The 26,991-nt window shown below is 35.7% G+C and overlaps 1 long non-coding RNA gene across 6 annotated transcripts in view; it reads left to right on the top strand.

Annotated features, from left to right (window-relative positions):
• LOC147914589 (uncharacterized) overlaps nucleotides 1–26,991 on the top strand; it is a 70,362-nt gene that overhangs the window by 14,468 nt on the left and 28,903 nt on the right. For 2 of the 6 annotated variants that reach the window (XR_015555081.1, XR_015555084.1), the window contains 2 exons: nucleotides 3,402–3,449; nucleotides 4,269–5,540. This is a non-coding gene — a long non-coding RNA (uncharacterized LOC147914589). Of the gene's footprint in view, nucleotides 1–3,401; nucleotides 3,450–4,268; nucleotides 5,541–6,710; nucleotides 7,018–17,641; nucleotides 18,224–25,040; nucleotides 25,149–26,991 lie in introns of those variants that run through there. The other 4 variants (XR_015555085.1, XR_015555083.1, XR_015555086.1 and 1 more) reach the window with 4 other exon arrangements.

Here is a 26,991-nt window from a genome sequence, read left to right as displayed (position 1 = left end):
TTTTCTCTTTCTCTCTCATAACCTGTACTTAATGTATCGGCAAAACTTTTTGGTTCCATCTTCAAAATGTATCCAGAATCCAACCACATATTGTCATCCTCAATACTAGAATCTTGCCCAAGCTACCATCACATTCCCAGCAGATTATCTAATAGCATCTTAAAGTGTCTCCTTGCTTCAGTTTCCCTTCTTTAATTTATTCTCTAGAGAGGCAACCAGAGAAGCTTTTCCACATATAAACTGTCATTTCTTTGTTCAAAGTCCTTGATTGAATTTCTATGTCACTCTTAGTCTTCACAATAGTTGACAAGATCTTACTGGGACTAACCTTTCATAATCTCAGGCCTCTTTCCTACCTCTCTGGCTTGCTCTGTTTTTCTCCCATATGAGTCTTCTGGTTTTTACTACGAAATCGCAAGAATTAACCCAACTCAAGATGTTAGTACTTGATCCTCTCTTTAATAAAATTCTATTTCCCCATTTATCTACATGGCTCACTCTCTCACTTAATTTGTAAACTTATTCAAATATTAGCTCTTTGGAGAGGCCTCTCCAGACAACACTATTTAAAAAAGAAACATTCCCACTTCCTATACTCACCTTCCTGGTTTATTTTTTTATCTCTTTTAATCTCCATTCACATCTTATACATTTTAATCTATCTCTCTCCCTTATATGCATATAAAACGTCTAAGTATAGAAATTTTGTCCTTTATTTTTGACTCTCTCATCTCAGTCTCATAGAGAAGGGCCTGAGTGCTTAGCATATCATAGGCATTCAATGCCTATTTGTTCATTAAGTTAGTGAACAATTAATAGATGAATAGCATCTGAATCAATAATTAATAGATGCTTATTAAATAATTTTCTCCATTTTCTTGTCCCTCTTTTTCAAACCAAATCAACTGTAGGGGAGGAAGAAGTATTCCTCCACCCTTCTAGGTTTTTCTAGCTGGTCTAAAAACTAAATTGACATGAGACAGAATAATAGGAGAAAATCATACAAGTTTAATAACATGTATGCATGGAAGAAATGCAGGAAAACTGAGTAACTCACCAAAATGGCCAAAGCCACCACCTTAATACTATCTTTAACTAAAGGCAAAGGAGGATGTTGGGGCTAATGGTATGGGACCTCAAAGAGGAAGAAGGCAGTTGACATGGAGATGGAAAAGCAAATGTTTGGTAAACAAATGTTTGCCATATCATGCAGAGACCATGGGACAGTGAGGGGACGTTGATCAAACAGGTCTTGCTAGGTTCCTCCCTGTCTACCACATCTAGTTCATATTATACTATAGTTATCTATGGCGATAGCTTCCTCCTGGAACAGACCTTTTATCTTAAATTCTTTCAGGCAGTTAGGGGGAAGGTCAAAGTTCTTCCTGAGTCTTTTCTTCTTAAAAATAGTTAAGCCAAAGTGACATATTTTGGGGGTAGCAAATTCTGCTTACCTACACAACCTTTCTATGATTCATTGATTCTAGATGCTGTTCTAACTTTCCAAGATCAAGATGACAGTAGATCTAAAAAAAGATATACATCTAACCTCCTACTGAAAATTACTTTCATTTTTTCTCAATGACATTTATATGCATAACAATTCTTCAGTGACATGAATCTAAAGGAATTATTCTCAAATAATGTAATTTAAAATACTATAACACGTTGCCTAGGAGACCAACACTGCTTAAAAAGTAGGAGAACCTGCTGTGGATGTCTTTTTTTTTCTTTTAAGAAACATAAATGGCTATCAATAAATGTACAAACCTGACAAAGTAAAAAAAAAAAAGAAACATGCTTAGGAAGACGGATCATATTGATTTTTTAATATGATCTGAAATATCTACAGATTAGGTGATATAAAAATTATCTCTGGATCCAGAGTTACTTGGGCACTTTTACACCCCATTTATTAAAAACAGACAAACAAAAAATAAAAGCACATTATTCTATTGAATGTCAGTACAGATTAATCTAATGGATATAAGTATTAGACTTTTCCAGGAGTGTGAGTAAAGAGCAAAAGGATGTTGAAAGTGAGAAGTCTGATAACTGGAGAAGAGAAATACAGCATGGATTTCATTAGGGGAGAAATAAGAATAGCAAATGAGATAATGAAATAAAAGGTGATAAGATAACATAAACAAAACCCATTTTTCCTGGAACCTATTTTATCTCTTATTCATTTCTGTTATACACATTCACACATTAGTGAAGATAACTATGGAATATAAGCACACAAATTATGAAAATATACTATCAGATGACGTGATGATGATGATGCCTCTTTCTTAGAAGAAATTTATTCTTCAGTTCTATAGTTATATAATGAAGTTTATTCTCAGGATTTATATAGTCATAAAGTGAACGAAACTTCAGGACTCTGACTATAGTCACTAGCTGCATCCCATTTGAAAGAAGGCATATACAGAATGGAAGAAAGAGATCTTGTCAATTCCCTCATTTTAAATATAGCATGTCAAATGACAACTATAACACTATACATATCCAAGTTTAAGGTTTATAAGTCTGACTGGTTAAATTCTACATAGTTATAGGCATGTATCTGAGCTTTATCTCCTTCAAACTCTTTGCACAATAAGTACATTCTACTGACAAAGTGAGAAAGAATCAACTAGATGATGAGATGCGAACTATGGGAAATTCTGAACACACTACAATTATTTTATTTTATTTTCCCTAAAATGATGAAAATTAATTGAATATTGAGTCAGAATATCCAAAAATATAGACTTTTCATTGTTTGCCATTAACTAGCACATTGTAAATTCCCTAGTTATGAAAGGCACTATGTGAATCTATGTCACCAACCACAGGTGAAAATTTTTTTTTCATTTAATCATCTTAAATTTTAAAAATGCTTATTATGTGATAAATATAGAGAGTTCATCAAAATGATATAGATTGGAAGGCTTCCCACATTAAAATGTCTTTTAATATTTCCCTAGAAGAAACAGCTGAATGTTCTTTTCTCTTTCTTGTGTTTTTGTTTTTAGCACAGTTCATCCTCAACAGAGTCTTTCTATGGTTGAATAAATATACTTAGAAAAGCATAATTGGCCACTGTGGTTTCTATCATCATTATCACTGTTTTAACTAGCAACTTATAATAGTGCATACCTTAAATAGTTGCCAGGAAACACTACTGATAACTGAGTGTCAAGAACATTCTTGAATTCTCCAATGACCTAATTCTTAAGTTCATGGAGAGAAAAATTTGTGATGATTTAGAACCCTGGTATTCAAAGTATGTACTGCATTAGTTTCTTTAGAAGTATGTATTGTATTAATATCTATTGTACTAGTTTCCTCTTGCTGCTGCAACAAATTACAATAAACTTATAGGCTTAAAACAACACAAATTTTTTATCTTGCAGTTATGGAGGTCAGAAGTCAGAAATGGGTCTCACTGGGCTAAAATCAAGGTATTAGCAGAGATGTGTTCTTTTCTGGAGGCTCTAGAGAAGAACGCATATCCTTGCCTTTTCCAGCTTCTAGACACTGCCCACATTCCTTGGCTCATGACCTCTTCCATCTTCAGTCAGCAATGACCAGCTCAGTCTTTCTCAAGATGCCATCTTTATTGTTCTGACCCTTCTACCTCTCTCTTCTCCATTCAAGGACTTTTGTTATTACATTGTGTCCATGTGGATAAATCCAGATAATCTCCTTAATTTAAAGTCAGATGATTAGCAATTTTAATTCCACTTGTAGCCTTAATTCTCCCCTGCCATGTAACATAATATATTCAACAGATTCCAGGGATTAGAATGTAGACATCTTGGGGTGGGTCATTCTGCCTAACTGCATCTATAAATAGACAGCACAATCATCAACTGTTAGTTAGCTAGAAATGCAGATTATTGCACTCTGTGCAAGTCCTACTCATTCAGAAAATCTGCGGGTAAGGTCCAGGATTGTATGTTTTACTAAGATCTCCAAGTCATTTTTAGTCAGACTAAAGTTTAGAAAATGATGGTTTAGGAAGCACATTTATCAGGGAGTAGTGACTTTCTTTGTCCAATAAGAATTAACATCCTAAACTAAAAATATTGAAGGATATTAACTTATATGTTTTAGATCATTTTCCAGCTCTTCCTTCCTTGCCTTTGCATTACTGAAGAGAGCCTATGTCCAAATTTCTGAATAAGTTGCTGTTGCTATAGCCCTTTCTCTGCCCACCTTCCATTCCATGGTTTGTAAACATTTAATTTCTTTCCTCCCTCTCTTCTTACCCATTTCAGGGACATCATTGGTGCTCTTACTACTCTCCAACCAAGATTACAACATGCCAATGCTTCTGGAAAATAAACGGTATCAGAGATTTCTAATCCAGAGTCTGGTTATTACTATTACCTGTCTGGATATTGGTTTTGTCATTTCAATTGCTACTGCCAGAGGGCTATAGTGCATTTTTATGAATTGTAGCTGAGCATATCAATTTTTTTCCCTGATGGAAATATCCAAGAAGTCAGATGAGATCATAATTCAAATTCTGTAAATGTTTGTTTTAAAAAATCTGTTATAAGAATTCTACCATTTATTATATAAACAGTGATTTATAAGATCATTACATCAAAGATTACAGTTCTAAACAAAACTGAAGAAATAAAATTGCCTTCCTGCTTTGCCACTTTCTCTCATGTTATCAGATATTTACTATCTAATTAATTCCATATTAGGCAGTATTATTTTTCTTTGTCACTCAAGTAGAGACCTTGATTTGAATCCTTTCTCAGATATATATTGATTTGAATTATTTCTCCAAATAAATTGTTATCTGCATGACATTAAGCAACAGGTTTAGGGTCTGCAGGAACCTAGGAAGCAGAGACCAGCCTATGTTTGTATAAATCCCTGCCTGCCTGTGAATTACTTACTAAGCGTGGGGCCAAGTAATATTTCACACTGCTGCTCTTGCCATCTGAAAGGGAGACACCCACATTTTCCTAAAAGTCCAGAGCATCACATCTGGCTTAGCACTCTGAGTGCTGGGGGGTCTGTCACAGACAGTGCTGACTGGATTCCCTACTTGTGTGATGAGACAAACACATTTATGACTCAATCCATCTACTATGTTAACGGACCCTTCAAGAAATCTGGGGTCTGATGTAGTATCTAATAAAAAGAACAATAACATAGCTCAGGGACTATTCCTAGTTTTTTCCTAGGAAAAGAAAAATAAGCATGATGTCTGACCAGAGGATCTTTAACCCAGGAAAACAAATCATGGAATACCTTATTTAAGACCAACAGAAAAAGGGTTCAGTCATGTTATGCCATCTAATCTCCACCGGCAAAAAATTGTGCTGATGTCTTTAATTTTCTTGAGTCTACGTCAAGTTTCTCAAATGCCCTTAGCTTCTGTGCTTCTGTATATGAAATAGACTAATGCCAACCTCATGCAGTTATTTTGAAAAGTAAATAAAATAATAATGTAGATAAAACCCTTAGTAGATTACTTGGCATATGGTAACTCCTCAATAAATAGTAACCACAATGATACATCATATCATTATGGCTGTTTTTGTTTTATTTATTTCTAATTTTTAAATATAATTTACTTTTAAAAATAAAATTTGTATATATTTAAGGTGTAAAACATGATGATTTGTTATACATCTACATAGTGAAGTTATTACTACAGTCAATCTGATTAACATATTCTCTCACATAGGTACTTACAAATGGCCATCAGGTACATGGTAATGTGCTTTGTATCACTAATCATCTGGGAAATGCAAATCAAAACCACACTGGGATAATACCTCATACTTGGTGGGATGGCTATTATCAAAAAACGTAAAAGATAAGTGTTGGTCAGTGTAAGAAAAACTCACTCTTTTCCTATGTAGAGAAGAATCCATTTCTTCCCCACTGTTTTTTTTATCCTGTGAGTCTTTCTTTACTCTCACACAGAAAGACTTCACTTTTGACACTTCTGGTCACCAAGCATGTGGAGGTTTTTCCCCACAACAACAAGCAAGTCTCCAACACTAGCTGCGTGTCCTACAATTTAACTCAATTCTGACATTTTTTACCCAGAGATAGCACAATCCATGGTTGAGGGTTCAGTCTCACAAAACTGTCCCCCTCCCCCCTGCTTCAGATGCCAGCCACAAGCCCAGGTGATCACCTGTGCTTCTAACCAATCAGCTATAGATCAGAGCTTCCAATGACCCCCTCTTCAGGTTCCATTACTGTGCTAGAGTGGCTCACAGAACTCAAGTAAATACTTACATTCACAAATTTATTAGAGGATAATAAGGGATACAGATGAAGAGATACATAAGATGAGGTCTGAGAGGGTCCTGAGCTCAGGAGCTTCTGTCTTTGTGGAGTTGAGGTATATTATCTTCCCAGTGTGGATGTGTTCACCAACCTGGAAGCTCCCTGAACCCTCTACTATTGGGATTTCATGGATGCTTCCTCACACAGGCGTGATCAATTATTAACTCCATTTCCAGCCCCTCTTCCCTCTCTGGAGGGTGGGGGGTGGACCAGAAAATTACAAGCTTCTAATCATGACTTAGGCTTTCTGGTGACCAGCCCCCATCCAGGAATCATCCAGGAGCCCACTCAAAGTCGCCTCAAAGATGCTCTTAGTAGGAAATTAAAAGGGTTCTGGGAGATCTGTGCCAGGAACTAGGGACAGAGATCAATGTATATTTTCTATTATCTTACAGCAAGGATGTGGAGAAAATAGAACCCTTGTACACTGTTGGTGGAAATGTAAATTGGTACAGCCATTATGGAAAACAGAATGGAGAATCCTCAAAAAACGTAAAATTGAACCACCATATGATCCTGCAATTCTTCTTCTGCATATAAGCCCAAAGGAAATGAAATCAGTACCTCGAAGATCTATCTGTTTTTATAATTTTTACATGGGAGCCTACATCTAATTTCATTTCTGTCACTGAATCTTTCCTCTGTGGAGATCTTAAATAATTAAATAAAGGAATAAAATAGGGAAATTTAGGAATTAAAGTCATTGACTTCTACAAAGATAATAATTCCTAATATCTCCATATTTCTTGTTTTTTAAACTAAAAATAGAAAAACAAAAGGAAACAAGCAAAAAACAAACTGATCAAATTTTTCCTTTTTGTAGCACAATTTGGAGACTCTTCATTAAGTACCTTGTATATCACTATCTTTCCCTTTCCATTCCAAATAGATCCCAACCTCCAGCACCAGGGCACCTGGGCCAGACACATTTTCATCAATTTACTCCTATTAGTTGACACCATTTTCCCTCTCACTGATTCTATTTTTTTCCCAGAAATAAAGCTTCTGAAATGTATTTTGAATGCCACAAAACACAGCATGCAATTGTTTAAATATGAATAAAAATTATTTTCTCATGCAGTGATCTTTAGTGATTCAAAATACGTGCTTAATTTCAAGGAATTCAGTGAAATATATTGTTTAAAGTGTGATCCTTTCTCAATGATAAGTGTACATTTCCTTAAAAGATAAACGCACTAAGAAAACCTCATAGAAGAGAGTCATCTCAGTTGGATGAGTCTATTTCATCATGTCTAACTGAAACCATACTCCAGGTTTGTACTTCTTTATCTTGTTTAGGGTATTCTGTGAGAGTAATGGAAATTCTATGGAAAACAGATTGTAATGTTCAATCCTGAATTACCATGGGGGGATAAAAATAGAAAGAACTTACAGAAATAAAAGTTTATTTATTATTTAATTTCTCGTGATAAATATTTAGAAATAAAACATAAACTAGACAAAGAAAGCATGCCTTGATGCAAATCAATATATTATTGTTAATACATAAAGAAAATTTTTTTTCGACAAAGAATACAAACATTACTGCCAAATAGTCAATTTTCCTGGAAGTTTTTTCCTTTCAAATTATTAAAAATTTGAATGAAAAGTTCACATTTCAAAAGAAAATGAGAAAATTGTTTTGGCCTATTCTACACATTCATTCAAAATAAAAGGTTATCCAGGTGGGCCTCACGCTCTAGAGCACAGATTTAATCCAGCTCAGCCAGGGCAGGCAGCCCACCCTAGAGACTGGCTCCACCCAACAACAAGCCCTCAGGCAACTTGTGGGCCTGCATAGATTGGTGACTGGATTCTCTGCAGCCTGGCAACTGAGCCGACTTCAGTGGGGCAGGGCGTGCACAAGGAGCAGGTGGAAAGTGTGGGGCAGTGGTGGAGTGTGTCAGGCTCCCGCTGTGGAGAGACTGGGTCCACTTCAGGAGGTCGGGGCACTAACACGGGACAGGACTGTGTTGACTGTGTGTGTGGACCTGTGGGTGGCAGGGCTTGTCAGCTGCAGAAGACTTGTGCTTCTTAAAGACACACATAGGGGGTTTGCCCCACCTTCCAAAGCCTGAAAAAATTGGGTGCTCCCATGCCTGAAGCCAGCGCAACCCAGCTGCAATCCTCAGAGAGCTGACAAGAGACCTAAAGGCTGGAGGCTTATAGTATTTGTAAGCCCCTGAATAAAAACAACCTGCCACGCTGGGGGCCTACCCACTTAAAAGAAATACTGCAACACAAATGTGGTATTAGAACTTGCAGCCAACTGTGCTGGGGCTACCCACACCTGATAAAGAGACTGAAGGACTCACAACAACTACAAGCAGCTGAGCATTACAACACCTGGCCAGGAACATAACTCAGCCGCCCTGGGCACCTACAGGGAAAGCAAATAGGCCACAACAGGACACACGTAGCCCACATAGGGGTCACCCGTGGAACATTGAGAACTGAGGGAAGCACACTGCAGGTCTCCTAAGGCATCACTTGTATAAGGTCACCTATCCAAGAGCAGGAGATGTAGCTGACCTACCTAATACACAGACACAAGCACAGGGAAAGAGGCAAAATGAGGAGGCAAAGGAATACATTCCAAGCAAGGGAACAGGACAAAACCCCAGAAAAGGAACTAAGTAAAACAGAAATGAGCAACCTACCTGACAGAGAGTTCAAACAAAGAGTGTTAAGGATGCTCACTGATGTGGGGAGAAGAATAGAGGAACTCAGTGAGAATGTCAACAAAGAAATGGAAGATATAAAAAGAACCAATAAAAAATGAAGAATACAATACTGGAAATGAAAAATTCACTAGATGGACTTAAAAACAGAGTAGAGGATACAAAAGAACAGATCTGTGAGCCGGATGAAAGACTAGAAGAAATTACCCAAGTTGAACAGGTAAAAGAGAAAAGAATTAAAAAGAGTGAGGACAGTCTAAGGGACATCTGGGACAACATCAAGCACACTAACATCCATGTTATAGGTGTCCCGGAAGGAGAAGAGCGAGACAAAGGGGCAGAGAACCTATTTCAAGAAATAATAGATGAAAACTTCCCTAACCTAAGGAAGGAAACAGACATCCAGGTACAGGAAGCACAGAGAGCCCCAAACAAGGTAAACCCAAAGACGCCCACACCAAGACACATCATAATCAAAATGTCCAGAATTAAAGATAAAGAGAGAATCCTAAAAGCTGCAAGAGAAAGACAAGTTACATACAGAGGAAACCCCATAAGGCTATCAGCTGACTTCTCAGTGGAAACCTTACAGACTAGAAGAGAGTGGCACGAAATATTTAAAGTGCTAAAAGGAAAAAACCTACAGCCAAGAATACTCTACCCAGCAAGGTTATCATTCAAAATGGAAGGAGAGATCAAAAATTTCCCAGACAAGCAAAAATTAAAGGAGTTTGTCACCAAGAAACCAGCGCTACAAGGAATGTTAAAGGGACTGATTTAAGGGGAAAAAAGAAAACCGTAAATAGGAAAAATTATCTATTTCCATGATAAGAAGTTAATGGATACAAATGCACAAAAAAGAGGTCAGATATGATATCAAAAACATAAAAGGAGGGAGGAAAGGAGTTAAAGAGTAGAGCTTTCAGAGATAGGTCAAACTAAAGAGACCATCAATTCTGTACAGAAGGAGAAAGGAACAGAGAAGGACTACTAAAACACTGAGAAAAAAAGTTAAAAAATGGCAGTAAGTACATACTTATCAATAGCTACTTTAAACGTCAACAGACTAAATGCTCCAATTAAAAGACATAGGGTGGTTGACTGGATAAAACACCAGGACCCATATATATGCTGCATACAAGAGACACACTTCAGACCTAAAGATGCTCACAAACCGAAAGTGAAGGGATGGAAAAAGATACTCCACCAAATGGCAATGAAAAGAAAGCTGGGGTAGCAATACTCATATCAGACAAAATAGACTTTAAAACAAAAACTGTAAAAAGAGACAAAGAAGGGCATTGCATAATGATCAAGGGAAAAATCCAACAAGAATATATAACACTGGTAAATATCTATGCACCCAATGTAGGTGCACCTAAATATATAAAGCAATTATTAACAGACATAAAAAGAGAAATAGACAGTCACACAATAATAGTAGGGGACTTTAACACTTACACCAATGGATAGATCATCCAAACAGAAGATCAATAAGGAAACATTGGCCTTAAATGACACACTAGAACGGGTGGACCTAGTAGATATATACAGAGCATCCCATCCAAAAACTGAAGATTACACATTCTTTTCAAATGCACATGGAACATTCACCAGGACTGATCACATATTAGGCCACAAAATCTGTCTCCACAAACTTAAGAAGATTGAAATAATACCAAGCAACTTTTCTGACCACAACAGTATGAAACTAGAAATCAACTATAAGAAGAAAATCAGAAAAGCCACAAATACATGGAGATTAAACAAAATGCTACTGAACAACGATTGGGTCAATGAAGAAATCAAAGGAGAAATCAAAGAATACCTAGAGACAAATGAAAATGACAGTAAGACATGCCAGAATTTATGGGAGACAGCCAAAGCGGTTCTAAGAGGGAAGTTTATAGCAATACAGGCCTATCTCAACAAACAAGAAAAATATCAAATAAACAATCTAACAATGTACCTAAAGGAACTGGAAAGAGAAGAACAAACAAAGCCCAAAATCAGTAGAAGAAGGGAAATAATAAAAATCAGAGCAGAAATAAATGAAATAGAGACTAAAAGAACGATAGAAAAAATTAATAATACCAAGAACTGCTTCTTGGAAAAGATCAACAAAATTGACAAACCCTTAGCTAGACTCACCACGAACAAAAGAGAGAAGGCACAAATAAGTAAAATCAGAAATGAAAGAGGAGAAATTACAACAGACACCTCAGATATACAAAAGATTATAAGAGAATACTATGAAAAGCTATATGCCAACAAATTCGACAATCTGAATGAAATGGATAAATTCTTAGAATCATACAACCTTCCAAAACTGGATCAAGAAGAAATAGAGAATTTGAATAGACCAATCACCAGTAAGGAGATCGAAACAGTAATCAAAAACCTCCCCAAAAATAAAAGTCCAGAACCAGACGGCTTCCCTGGTGAATTCTACCAAACATTCAAAGAACACTTAATACCTATCCTTCTTAAAGTCTTCCAAAAAACTGAGGAGGGGGGAAGCTCCCTAACTCATTAACGAAGCTGACATTACCCTGATACCAAAACCAGACAAGGACAACACAAAAAAAGAAAATTACAGGCCAATATCACTGATGAACATCGATGCAAAAATCCTTGACAAAATACTAGCAAATCGCATACAACAATATTTTAAAAAGATTATATACCATGGTGAAGTGGGATTTATTCCAGGTATGCAGGGATGGTTCACCATTTGCAAATCAATCAAAGTAATACACCACATTAATAAAATGAAGACTAAAAATCACATGATCATCTCAATAGATGCAGAGAAAGCATTTGACAAGATACAGCATTCATTTATGACAAAAACTCTGAATAAAATGGGTATAGAAGGAAAGTACCTCAACATAATAAAGGCCATATATGACAAACCCACAGCTAATATCATCCTCAATGATGAAAAACTGAAAGCTACCCCTCTAAGAACAGGAACCAGACAAGGATGCCCACTCTCACCATTCCTATTTAACATAGTACTGGAAGTCCTAGCCAGAACAATTAGGCAATAAAAAGAAATAAAAGGGATCCAGATTGGAAAGGAAGAAGTGAAACTGTCACTATTTGCAGATGACATGATTTTATATATAGAAAACCCTAAAGAATCCACCAAAAAACTTTTAGAAGTAATACATAAATATGGTAATGTGCAGAATACAAAATCAACATACAAAAATCAGTTGTATTTCTAAACACTAACAACGAAGTAGCAGAAAGAGAAATTAAGAATACGATACCATTTACAATTGTAACCAAAAGAATAAAAGACCTAGGAATAAACTTAACCAAAGAGATGAAAGATCTGTACACTGTAAACTACAAAACATTGCTGAAAGAAATTGAAGAAGACACAAAGAAATGGAAAGATATTCCGTGCTCTTGGATTGGAAGAATTAACATGGTTAAGATGTGCATACTTCCTAAAGCAATCTATAGATTCAATGCAATCCCTATCAAAGTTCCAACAACACTTCTCACAGAAATAGAACAAAGAATCCTAAAATTTATATGGAACAACAAAAGACCACGAATAGCTAAAGGAATCCTGAGAAAAAAGAACAAACCTGGAGGTAGCACATTCCCTGATTTCAAAATATACTACAAAGCTATAGTAACCAAAACAGCATGGTACTGGCACAGAAACAGACACACAGATCACTGGAATAGAATCGAAAGCCCAGAAATAAACCCACACATCTATGGACAGCTAATCTTCGACAAAGGAGCCAAGCACATACAATGGAGAAAAGAAAGTATCCTCAAAAAATGGTGTTGGGAAAACTGGACAGCCACATGCCAAAAAATGTAAGTAGACCTGTACCTTACACCATACACAAAAATTGACTCAAAATGGATTAAAGACTTGAATATAAGAACTGAAACTATGAAACTTCTGGAAGAAAACATAGGCAGTACGCTCTTCGACATCGATCTTAGCAACATATTTTCAAGCACCATGTCTGACTGGGCAAGAGAAACAAGAGAAAAAATAAACAGATGGGACTACATCAAACTAAAAAGCTTCTGCACAGCAAAGGAAACCATCAACAAAATGAAAAGACAACCTAACAATTGGGAGAAGATATTTGCAAACCATACATCTGATAAGGGCTTAATCTCCAAAATATATAAAGAACCCATGCATCTCAACAACAAAAAAACTACCAACCCAATTAAAAAATGGGCAAAAGTCCTGAACAGACATTTCTCCAAAGAAGATATACTGATGGCCAACAGGCACATGAAAAGATGTTCAACATCATTAACTATCAGGGAAATGCAAATCAAAACTACAATGAGATATCACTTCACGCCCATCAGAATGGCTATAATTAACAAGACAGGGAACAACATGTGTTGGAGAGGATGTGGAGAGAAGGGAACTCTCATACACTGCTGGTGGGAGTGCAAACTGGTGCAGCCACTATGGAAAACAGTATGGAGATGCCTCAAAAAATTAAGGATATAACTACCATATGATCCAGCTATTCCTCTGCTGCGTATTTATCCAAAGAACTTGAAAACACCAATGCGTAAAGATACATGCACCCCTGTGTTCATTGCAGCGTTATTCACAATAGCCAAGACTTGGAAGCTACCTCAGGTGCCCATCAAGGAACGAATGGATAAAGAAGATGTGGTATATATACACAATGGAATACTACTCAGCCATAAGAAACGATGAAATCCAGCCATTTGTGACAACATGGATGGACACTGAGGGTATTATGCAAAGTGAAATAAGTCAGAGGGAGAAGGTCAAATACCTTATGATTTCCCTCATTAAGCAGTAGATAATAACAACAACAAACAAACACATAGAGACAGAGATTGGATTGGTGGTTACCAGAGGGGCAGGGGGGAGGGAGGAGGGCGAAAGGGATAATTCGGCACATGTGTGTGGTGATGGGTTGTAATTAGTATTTGGGTGGTGAACATGATGTAATCTATGCAGAAATAGAAGTATAATGATGTACACCCGAAACTCATACATTGTTATAAACCAATGTTACTGCAATAAACAAAAAATTTAAAAAATATATTTGCAAAAAATATAATAATAATCTGCATGCATCTGAAAAAAATGAATTAAATACTTGAATGTAAAAGGTAAAAAAAATAAATAAAGTCTAATCAATTGGTATGTTTTGTCTGTGTGTGTGTGTGTGTGTGTGTGTGTGTGATAACTCCCTTTGCTACTAAAATGCATGATCTGTGAGGGTAGACATGATTCATTCTTGTTCACTACTCAATCTCACAACCAAAAAGAGTAACTAGAATGTCTTTAAAAAATAGGTAATATTTTCTTCCTTCTTACTTATAGAACTGTAATGAACTACCAGTATTCTAAAGTTTTAAAACGAGTCTGTGACCTAGAAAACCCTTAGGCAACCCAGTTTTTGATAATATTATGTCTAAGTTTCTGCCTCTCCCTTCCTTCCTCTACCCTAACACTTATATGTTCCAATTTTCTTTTGATTTACACTTTATGTCTATATATTTTAATATGGAAAGTATTGTAGTTGTGACATTATTATTTAGGTTTAACTTGAATAATCACCATTTGTTTCTGGTAATTGTGCCTGGTCTCCTTTCCGATAGCATCCCTCTAAATAGGAGCTTGCTGCTTAAGTTTACACCGATAAAATAATATTTTATAATCACCATATGTGAAGTACCAATGTACTTTCTTATAGGTAAATTTTTTGATTGTATATTTTTAAATATTTGGAATGTATACTAATAAATTAAAGAATGTGTCCTACTTTTTCCTGTGTCAGAAAAATCTACTGCATTTACCATGGCTAGACATTTCAGGAGGAAATTCAAAGCAATAGATTTTTTTTTTCTTTTTGTGAGGAGATCAGCCCTGTGCTAACCTCTGCCAATCCTCCTCTTATTTTGCTGAGGAAGACTGGCCCTGGGCTAACATCCGTGCCCATCTTCCTCTACTTTATATGGGACAGCATCACAGCATGGCCTGACAAGCAGTGCGTCGGTGCGCGCCCGGGATCCGAACCGGCAAACCCCGGACTGCCGCAGCAGAGCACATGCACTTAACCGCTTGCGCCACCGGGCCGGGCCCCACAGCCATACATTTGGAAAGTAGATTTTTGTGAAAGTAGATTGATATCTGTCAGGTTCAGTGTTATATCTCCATAACACAGCATAGTTGCTGGCACATATATGATCCTCCATAAACATTTGATAATTGAATGACTTTAATTATTCTCCCATCAGTACATCATTTGGCGCAACCCTTCAGGGCACTGCCACTGTCATATTGGGGGATGAGGAGCAGCAGGATATGGCTGGAGAAAAGAAGCCAAATCCAAAAATCTGTTAGACTATGAGAGTTCTGGCAGATTCCATTGGTGGGCATACAAGAAATTAATTATATAGAACTAAATATGTCTACAGTATCAAGTGGGGATTGTTGAACTCGGCAGGCAAGAAATTCAGTTTAGAAAAGTCACGGGAGGTCACACAACTACCAATCTATCTGTCTACCCCTCTCTTTTAGTATCCCTGTGTATTTAGTTTCACCAAAAATCACTGAGAGGATTTGGACAAGGGAAAAGTAGTCATCAGAAAAATAAAGTGGGGAGATCATTTCCCAAATTAGACATTTGGATCTATCAAATTACACATTTGGACCTATACTTTTAGGTAGCAGGAAAAAAGTCTCATAAATAACTGTTTATAATGATGCCAGTCTAGTACAGAAAAGAGTCTAACTATTAATTATACCAAGATTTTTTATGAGATTTTGTGAGATTTTTATATGGGCCTTCATAAAAAGAATAGTAAAGATTGTAGTAACAATGACATTGACAACATTTTTCTATTGAAAATAATCCGTCTTTTAGAGTTTTCTGTATTAATGTAGGGCAATGAAATAACCAAATGCATTTCAGTAAAGGGGTTAAAAAGTGCAGCCCACATTAACAGGTTTTCGTGATAGTCTAGTTTAATTCAAAAACACAGGGTGAAAATATATTAAAACAACATTTTTAAGACATTGGCAATCAGGCAATGGAGGACAGTGATCTCTGAGAGATGGAAAATGAACAAGGTGAGTCCTTCAATTGCTGCAGCCTATTGCCCAGTGAGTACTTCCAGATCACAAAGCTGGGAGAGGAGCTCGGTCAAAGCCCAACAGATTCCTTAAGTGAGGTGATGTAACAGAGAGTACAGGGAGACAAACGTACTTGAGTTTTCAAAGCAGGGTGCCAGAGAAGAGAGAAATACATTGAGAGAGAAATCCAAAGATCTATAGTGGGTCCCCCTTGAGTATTTAGCATGTATGGATCAATGCAGGCACGTGAGGAAACTCCCCTGCATTGGGGAAAGAACTACCCATAAGAATTAGAAAGGATTTAGAAAAGCTGATGAGTCCTGGCCATTAGGTAGAGCACACAGAAAGATCCCGCCTCAGTAGAGGTAAATAATTAGCTCTAGACTACAGCCTGTTCTGGGCCCATCTAATAAACTTTGAAAGCAAATCTCAAAAGAATTAGTTTCCAAGTCACTTAACTACATTTCAGAACAAAGCTCAACATCACTTAGAAGAGTACAAAAATATCCTGCAACTAACAAGGTGCAAAATTCATAATATCTGCCATCTAATCAAAACTTAGCAGACATGCAAAAACAGCAGGAAAATGTAAGCCATATGAGGAAAAAAGCAAATAAACTGAAACAGACCGAGACTGAAACAGATGTTAAAATTCTTATAACCTTATTCCATATGTTGAAAAAGCTAGACAAAAGATTGAGCATGTTTAGTATAGATATGAAAGATAATACAAATCAAATTGCTAGAGATGAAAACTACAATAATTGAGATGAAAAATACACTGGTTGAGATTAACAGGAGATTAGACACTGCAGAAGAAAACAATGACAATCATGAAGATGTGGCAATAGAAACTAATTCAAAATTAATCACAGAAAGGAGGAGAGAAAATAAGGAGCAGAGAATCAGTTAGAGGTGGAATATCTTCAAATGGCCTAATATATATGTATAATTAGAATCCCAAAAAGGGAAGATAGAGGGGGGAGACAGAAAACATATTTGAAGAAATAATGGCAAAAATTGTCTAAATTTGATGGAAACTATAAACTCACAGATCCAAGAATCTCAAAAAACCCCAAGCACAGGAAGCATGAGGGAAACCACACCAAGAAACGTCATTGAACTGTTAAACCAATCTGTGGATATTTTATATATAATTTTTATTAATAAACCCTATTAGGCCTCATTAATCAATCTTTCCCAATCACAACACTTGTAGTTCTCTACTGAGTATCTGCTTTGACAGGAAGTTTATATAAAAGATTTTTTTCTTAATCTAGTTTAAGAGATTTTTCAATTGTTATCATTGTCTACTGTGTCATATCGTGGTTAAAGATCTTAACTTTATGTCAAGGAAACTGCATCCTTCCCTTTTATTTGCAGTTTCATGTTTTGGCTGGACTACTTGATTTTTCTGTATGTATTAGATCCCTCTTATGCACTGTCTTAAATTATCTTTTATTCTGAATCATGTTCCCATGGGATGACCTATTCATTTCAGTTCTCCCTGCTTCCCCTGTCTAAGGTCAACGTTCCAAGTCTCCAGCTACTCCAGTCACTTGCAGAATCTGATGAAGCTCTACAAGGCAAGGACTGGGATCCGGCTTCTCAGCAGCTGTAAAGGGAAAAGGGATATGACCCAAAAGTCTAGGAGCAACTATTTTCTGATAAGCAACCCTCAGCCAATGGGGGCAGGAGACAGAAGGGAACTTCAAAAAAACGTTTTCTCCTTCCTGCTGTCCAAAGAAAGAGTACAGGGTGTGTTCTTCCTCTACCCCTGTCCAAAGACATCCTGCTTGACTAAGGAGACATGCTATCTATGTCTCTTTGTGAAGCAATGGTCACCTGGAATACATCATCTGTTATTGTTTCCAATCCACTCAAGACTCAACTTCCTTTTTTCTACATTTTCACAACTTAAGTTTGCAAGTCCCAATAAAGCATTGCCACTCGGGCTTTGCTTTAGGCCAAACACAGTGTAGTTTGGAGTTTATTTTATAGTTTTTATTGTGTGTGTGTGTCTCCCATCTCTGATTATTTTAGATATATATCCTATTTCACACTTTTTACTTCTTTACATTTTGCAAGTATTAAAATGTTATATTAAAATGCAATATTTTTCAAAGTATATGGATAATATATACTCATTTCAAAATTTTTAAAAATAAGAAAAAAGAAAAGGAGAAAATAAAACAGGGTCAAATATTATTAAATTTTTAGTATATTTCTTTCCAGTCATGTTTCTGTATGTATGTCTGTGTGTTGAATGGAAATGTATTTCCTGACAAAACTTTGATTATTCAGGGGTCGGCCTGGTGGCGTAGTGGTTAAGTTCACATGCTCCGTTGCAGTGGCTAAGGGTTTGCGGATTTGGATCCTGGGCACAGACATACACACCACTCATCAAGCCATGCTGTGGTGGCATCCCACATACATAATAGAGGAAGATTGGCACAGAAACTTGGATTATTCAACAACTATGTGGCTTATTTTTCTATTTAACAATATATGGTAATTATTATTAGATACTATTAAACATGCTTTTAATACATGATTTAAAATTTTATTTACTTCATGAAGTGAAAAATGTTCTTAATTATGCATAATGTTGAATGTCAGAGGTTTTTTTTTTTTTGCAAAAAGCAGTGCTGGACAAAAATGTATAACATTTTTGTCACACCCCTCATTAGGTAAATTCTCTGAAATTGGCTCACTTGGTCAAAAATTAAATGTAATTTTTATTCTTCAAATTCTTAATACATGTAGTAAAGTATATTTTAAAGTATTTCCAATTTATAGGTGAACCTTCTATCTTATATATTTATAAGAAATGGGTATATACTCAGATTCATTACATATTTTCATCATGGTTATTTATTCATGTACTATAGCCTACTGTTTCTGATTTAAAAGATTACCTTATATTTGATAGTTACCAATACTCTCAGTCTTATGTGTTTCTACAAATTATACATAAAATAAAGACAAAATCTATAAGAGAAAGTTTTTAACATATAAAATAAATTTTAGAAATAATATTTGACTTTGACACAACTCCATAGCTTTGTAAAGACTTGAGACAAAGCTCACAAATTCTCACAATAATCCTATAAAAGGTATCAATACTGGGGAAAATGAGACATCAAATAGTAAGTAAATATAGAAAGTTGGCACAGCAGAATGCTCTGATTTATTGATCAAGTCCACATATTAAATAATCTCAGAGTCTTTTTCTTTCAAAGATGAGTTATAAATGTAATTACCTTTAAGTATGAAAACATGTAAAATTAATCAGGAAGCACAGATTAAACAGCTTTCTATCTTATGGTTTATCAGACCTTGCTTATATATCTGAATGTTGCTATTCCATCAGTTTTGATAATGATATTTATTATATTCCCTATTATAGTACATAATTATGGAGATGTGGTCTCATTTATATTTTCATTATCAAAACAACTAGTAATTTTGTTGTGGAAAATACATTCCATCATGGTGGCAAGGAAAAAATAATCAAGGCCGTACTTATTTTTGGCTTCTTAATTCACATATTAGCATGGGATAGCCAGTAAAAAGCATACATCTTTAGGGGACTCGTGGCTCAGTTTTGTGATTTTTAGTTGATGTTTTAATATATTCAAAGGAGAACGCCGTGACCAAGCTATTAGAGCCAGGCTTGCTCCCAGCCCACAACAATCAGGTGTTGTTTTTTCCTTTCTCATCTATGCAAAGTACAAAAACAAGCAAAACTTATCTATGCTGTTGTAGGTCAGGAATGTGGTTATCCTTGTTGGAGGAGTGGTGGTGGTAAATAAGAGGGCTTCTGGAGTGCTGGTAAAGTTGTATATCTTGATCCTGGTGCTTATACACGTGTATTCAGCTTATAAAAATTCATTAGCTATACCCATAGATATACTTTTCTATATGTATATTTATATTTCAATAAAATGTTAAAATTGAAAAAAAAAGGCATACTTTGCCTCAAGACATTTTGCAGTACTTATTATGTTTGTATAAAATAGCCTATGCTCCCACAAGCTGTCATAACATGCTCATAATGAGAGTTTGTCAAAATGGAGATCAGAAGGACGATTTGGTAATATCTGCGAATTTTCTGTTTCCTTTAGAGAATCTCTACAAAATCTTACTGCTACCCGTTATAATTATGTTTGCACGCAGTACTAGTAAGTTTTAGTCCATGCTAGAACACCACTAATTGTCTCCACCACGAGGTTGACATATTGTTCTGTTTCTCTCTCTTGGCCCTGTTAAAATGGTAGTGTGGCAAAGCTTCAGTTAACTGCCAATTTACCTTCCACATCAGCAGTACCTCCATCATGAAGAAGGTCGTTTTGAAGCACAGTGCATATAATACGATGGGACTTGTGCTTCACAATGAGTAGTTTTTGTTTCTTTGTTTTATCTACATTTAAACAAATAATCGGGAAAATAGTCCAAGTAAATCTGTCTCTCTTTCATCTAGATTCACCAGTGGTTGATATTTTGTCATATATGCTTCATCCATCTATCTATCACCTGTCAGTGTGTCCATTTTACCTCTAAATAGATAGAAAAATGATATCATTGCTACTATTATTATCGTTATTATTATCCCATTTGCAAATTTTTCCACGAACTTAATATAAGACCTTTCCTAGGGCCAAAGTCACTCTTTACAAACCACAGTAAATTTAACAGCCATCTAATATAGCGTGGATCCAATACTATTTTCTAATTTACAATCCATTCTCAAATTTTGCTACTGATCTTGATAATACACTGTAGAGCATTTCTCCCCAGTCTAGCATACAATCTAGGATTACTCATTACATTTAGTTGTTAGGTCTCTTTGGTCTTCTTTAAACTGGAAAAGTTCTTAAGCCTTTCTTTTTCTCTCATGATGTAGACATTTCTGAAGAGTACAGAGCAATTTTTTTGGTAGAATGCCCATCAATTTCAGATTATCTGATTATTTTCTCATAATTGGATTTAGATTTTGCATTTTTGAAAGAATACTGCAAAGTGACACAATATTTTGTTCTGCATATATTTTGAGATAGTACTTGATATCAAATTGTTTTAGGATTGTTTTTTCTACTTCTGGAAAAATGCTATTGATATTTTGATAGGAAGTTGATAGGGATCGCCCCCAAGAAGATCCTATACCCTCATCTCTGGGACAGTGGATATGTTTGCTTACATGGTAAAGGAGCTTTGCTGATGTAATAAAGATTACTAATCAGTGACCTTAAAATATGGAGATTATCCTGCTAAGACCACTATAATCACATGAGTCCTTAATAATAGAGGCGGAAAAGGGAGCAAGAAAGATGAAGCAGAAGAGAAGATCAGAGAGGCACAAATTACGAGGGAGCCACGTAACCTGGAATGTGGACAACCTCTAGGCGCCGACACCTGACAGCGAGAAAGGAAATAGGGACTCAACTGACAGCCAGAATGAAATTAGGGACCTTCATCCTACAACTACAAGAATGAGATTCTGCCATAAAATGAATAAAAATGGAAGCACATTGTGCCCCAGAGCCTCCAGAAAACAGCCCTGGCTGACTAATACCCGGATTTGACTTTGTAAGACCCTAAGTCAAGCAAAGCCACTAGACTTCTGACCTACAGAACTGTAACATAATAAATGGATGTTATTTTGAGCCACTAAATTTGTGGTACTTTATTTTGCAGCTATATAAAGCAAATGCAGATTGTTTTATTTCTTTATTTTTGAGTATAGGATTAGAAATAAAAGCGCCTGGGGCTCGCCTGGTGGCGCAAGCTGTTAAGTGCGCACGATCCGCTGCGGTGGCCCAGGGTTCGCCAGTTCGGATCTCAGGCGTGCACCTTCGCACTTCTTGGCAAGCCATGCTGAGGCGGCGTGCCATACAAAGTGGAGGAAGATGGGCACAGATGTTAGCCCAGCACTGGTCTTCCTCAGCAGAAAAAAGGAGGAGGATTGGCAGACGTTAGCATAGGGCTGATCTTCCTCACACAAAAAAGGAAAAGAAATAAAAGCCCCTTCTCTTTATTGATGGTTTAAGTTTATCTTGGGCACTATTATATTCTATAATCACACGATCACTTTGTCATAAATTCTACTTGAAAGAGTTGTTTAGATATTCAAGCCAGAAAATATTTTAGCTTTATTACTGCTGTTCTATTGTCCCTTATTAATTATCTGTACAGCTTACCATTTTAACTTCCAATGCCTCCGTATTTGGGACCACAATGGGAAAGAACTAACATTTTTGGTGATCTTCATTTTCATCTGAATGTGGTTGTATTTCTCTCATCTGTCTTGGATTTTATTGTCAAAATGTTTATTATTTTTATTCCATCCAATTCTCCTCACTATTTGTATATGCTAGTGTCATACTGCCTGAGGCTTTCCAAAACTGCTGCAAAATTTTTAATCTAATGTTAATTTTATTTATTTAATTATATATTTTCATAATATATGCTCCATAGTTTAAAATCTTGACCATCACAGAGGTAATTTGTGTTAATCAACATTTAGAACTCAAAGTCATATATATATGTATTTTTTTCAGTTTCCTAACTATATTCAGATATCTGCAATGATTTAGTAGAGAAGATGTGTTTCCCAGAATTCAGAAAATTGAAATTAAATGAATATAGTTTCTAACAAAATATGATCATAACATACACATACTACTGCACAACTGGATAGAAATAAGGGCAAAAAATGATCATTTTCAACCTTGTTTATTAAAAACAAAGTCTGCTACATTTAAAATTATGTTACATAGTTTAAAAATATGAGGTCAATAATGCTCTTGTATGACTGTATAAATTTTTTTTCATTTTGTGCTTTGACACCATTATTTTTTGCTTTAGTTCTTAGAAATAATGCAATATAGTAATAGTTTTTATTTACCATTGATATGTTTTAAATATTTTTTATATATCTGCTTATATTCAAAGTAGTTTTTTAGAAATTCATGCGGCATTTTTTTTTCCTAGAGGCTCAAATGTAAAACATTTTTATCTTTAGTGGTAAACAGAACTGACAACTTGTTTAGCCACAAAGTCAACAAGATTAATAATATCTGTTAAAAGGAAATTAAAAACATTCTTTTCCATCTAAAAAGGAAAAGTAAATTACCTCAACAAATACACTAATGCAGTTAATCCATTACATTTATAGATTCCATTATGTAAATTCATTAGATTTTTATCCAACATCATTTGTTCAGAGTAATACAATCTTATAAGCCATAAATTGAAGCTTGCTAATGGATTCAGATATGTTTATATTTTTTAAGCACTGAGGAGTAGCAATGCAAATACTGTTGGGCCAAAAGTGACTCAGACCATCCATCCATGAATGAAGACAAAAATTAATCAAAGCAATAAAATAATGATCAGATGTAAAAAAATATCAGAACATTTTTTCAAAGGAACTCTACCATATAGCAGAATTTGCACTCAATGTCAATGAATGACAGCTATGTTATTCACTCAGCCTAATAACTCTTTAGATTTGTGTGAATGTTGACAGTCTTGGTCAAATGAAAAGCTCTCAGGTCGTCTCCTGACAAATTTTTTCTCCTTATTTGTTTTTGTTTTCCAGGATTAATATTTAAGATAATTACAAAATTTACAAAAGTGATTAAAGATGAAAGAAAGAAACACTTATTATTTATTTTCATGTTTCAATGACTGATGTCTCCTGTTATCCTTGTTGTAACCCTCACTTGTATGCTAAATATTTAATATAGTCTCCAGATCCTCAAGCCCTTATTCTGGGAAACTTTTAATTTATATCAAAAAAGTAGTATTGATTTAACAGGTCAGTATGATAGTTTAATATTTAGGATTATTGATAATATTGATAAGTAGATGTTATATACTGGTTTTCCCCACTATCTGAAAGTTTGCTTTAGGCAACTTTGTTTTTACGAAAGACCTACATTAGTACAGTACTCCCCCCTTACCAGTGGTTTCACTTTCTGTGGTTTCGTTTATCCACAGTCGACCACGTTTTGAAAACATCAGATGGAAAATTGCAGAAATAAACAATTCATAAGTTTTAAATTGCACGCCATTCTCAGTAGTGGGATGAAATCTTGCGCCATTCCACCTTGTCCTGCTTGGGACATGAATCATCCCTTTGTCCAGTGTATACACGCTGTATATGCTACTGACCCATATTAGTCACTTAGTAGCCATCTAGGTTATCAGATCAGCTGTCAGGGTATTGCAGTGCTTGTGTTCAAGTAATACTTATTTTTACTTAATAATGGCCCCAAAGCCCAAGAGTAGTAATGCAGGCAATTTGGGTATGACAAAGAGAAGCCATAAAGTGCTTCCTTTAAGTGAAAAGGTGAAAGTTCTAGACTTGATAAGGCTGCTAAGACCTATGGTAACTTTCACTACACTATATTGTTATAAATGTTCTATTTTATTATTAATTATTGTTGTTAATCTCTTACTGTGCCTAATTTATAAATTTATAAATTTATAAAACTTTATCATAGGTATAGGTATGTATGTATAGAAAAAACATAGTATATATAGGGCTCAGTACTATCCAAGGTTTCAGGCATCCACTGGGGGTCTTATCCTCAGCAGATAAGGGGAGACTACTGTACTTGTTTTTGCTAACTGAAAGAAATCTAAAGAGGATTTTCACTTTTGCAAAAAGCAAAAATAGCCTTCAGTGTTTGTTTTGCAGTGAGCCTGTTATAGAGGCTAAGCCATCAAGCCTGTTGTATTTCAAGCCTTGCACATCAGCCACATCAGCCACAGCTGATGACCAACCTCGACAATCAACATGAAGGCAGGCAGATATAGAAGAAGGTATAAACATTAGTGACCTGCCTGCCTTGAGGGATTCAGATGATGGTGAGATGTCAATAGACGACGCTCTTCCTCTCTCTCCTACACCCCAGTGTCCTGTACCTCCCACCACCGCAACCTCTGACGACTCAGGCTAACACACCATCATCAACACCACCGCCTCTCAGCCTTCCAGTGTGCTCGCTGTCTTCCCGATTCTGGTAAGAGAAACTACACTGTACAAACATTATGTCTACTTTATATAGGCTGTATGTTTATCATATCATTCCTGCTTTTACTACATATTAGTGTTATTTTAGGTTTTGTGTGTTATTTGGTATCATTTGGTAGATTATTTCTTGGATCTGGCAATGCTCAAAAATTTTTTCCATGTAAGTTAATGACAATTGCATCTTTGCTTTATGACGTTTCAGCTTACAAAAGGTGATAGGAATACTCTAATTTTGAATAGTGGGGGAAACCTGCATTTCTTTTTAATAAGCATGTATTTGCATTTGAAATTTGCACTATCATCTAGACAGTATGTCTCAAATTGTTTAGAGGAATACGAATCAGAAGAAGTCAACTATAAAATGTTTCTATTTTATAATATTCTTATTATAAATAATTTTTGGTGAGGGGTTTAGAATGGGATATGAGCACAATTGTTATAAGGAACATTTCAATAAAATCATAATACTACATATATGGTTCCACTTGAATCAATGACATAATCATAGTCTTATGACACTCGTAACATGCTAGAGTAGGCATAAACTCATAATAAAAGTTGCATCTTTCTTTTGAAGTTGATTATCTTGAATAAGGCAAGTTCATATTATATTACCACCACCTGGAAATTTTCAGTGTGCATTGGGTGAACACCCAAATGAGCTCATCTCCCTTTTAACTAGGTGACAAAACAAAACAGATGTCATTATTTCATTTAAAAAGGAAATTTTTCAATGACTGCCAGACGTGTTAAATATCATCCAAATTAGCGACAGGATAGAAACTGAATATATGTATAAATTGGCCTTTAGTTTCCTTATTTGTTAAAAAGACACTAAATAATAATTAGGAGTAGAGATGTAAATATACTTTAAAGGAATATTTTAATGAATAAATATCTAAAGATACACCTATGTTAAATAAACCTAAATGAACAGATGTGCACTGTATTCAATATATTAAAATTACAGACCCACACTTACAAAGAAGGTTTCTTCCTGTGCACATGTGGTTAGTGCATCCCTTGTCCCTATTGAAAAATGAATTAACATGACAAAAATTTTAAAAAAGAAATGGGAGTATAAGAGTTGCTGCATCAGTTCTAAAAATTATAGAAGAAAGACATTTTACAGAACACAAAATTCCTGCTAGGTATAATATAGACTGAAATGTTTTCAATCTACGTAGAGATCCTGAGGTCCAACTCACAAGTACTCTTTCTTAGAACTTACTCCTTGCAGTAAGTTGATCAGACCTAAGATGGCTTCCCTTTGGGGAACTTAGTGTAGTCCCAGATCTATACCTTTCTAAGTCAGTAATCTTGGATCAGTTATGTACCTTAATTTCTATTATGGCATAAAAATTGGGCTAATAGTAGTATATACCTGTGCTGGTTTGAACCATCTGAGGAACAGTTATCAAGTTGATTTAAGCATGCAGAGACGTTAGAGAGAAACTGGAGAGAGAGCTTCATAAGGTTGGGGCAGTCATCTATACACAATTGAAGTCTGACCCAGAAGGAAGAAAAAAAGAGGATAGATTGGGTAGAAGGTCTGTGAACTGCTGTGCAACGTAGAAAATTTCAGCAAGGCTATTGGGGAGTCTTTAAGCCAACTGTCAGAGGTATGCTAAGTCTTCCAAGAATGGTCTACAAAAGTAACCTGGTGAGTGCAGTTACTGCCTGGGAGCAGCCCAGGCATAGGGTGGACTTTTCACAAACGCAGAGATGGATTTCAGAGCATAGCAGCTGGGTCCTGGTCAACTGTGCTCCCTGTAATTGGAGGTCTATGAGGTACAATTTCATGAAAGCACTTAAAATGGTCTTAGGACCGT

The sequence above is a fragment of the Ceratotherium simum genome, chromosome 18 (assembly GCF_057802395.1).
Source record: "Ceratotherium simum simum isolate JZ-2026a chromosome 18, ASM5780239v1, whole genome shotgun sequence".
In the NCBI taxonomy this organism is placed as follows: domain Eukaryota; kingdom Metazoa; phylum Chordata; class Mammalia; order Perissodactyla; family Rhinocerotidae; genus Ceratotherium; species Ceratotherium simum.
The sequence above is the reverse complement of the archived record's forward strand: the minus strand, read 5'-3'. Positions and strand labels throughout refer to the sequence as shown.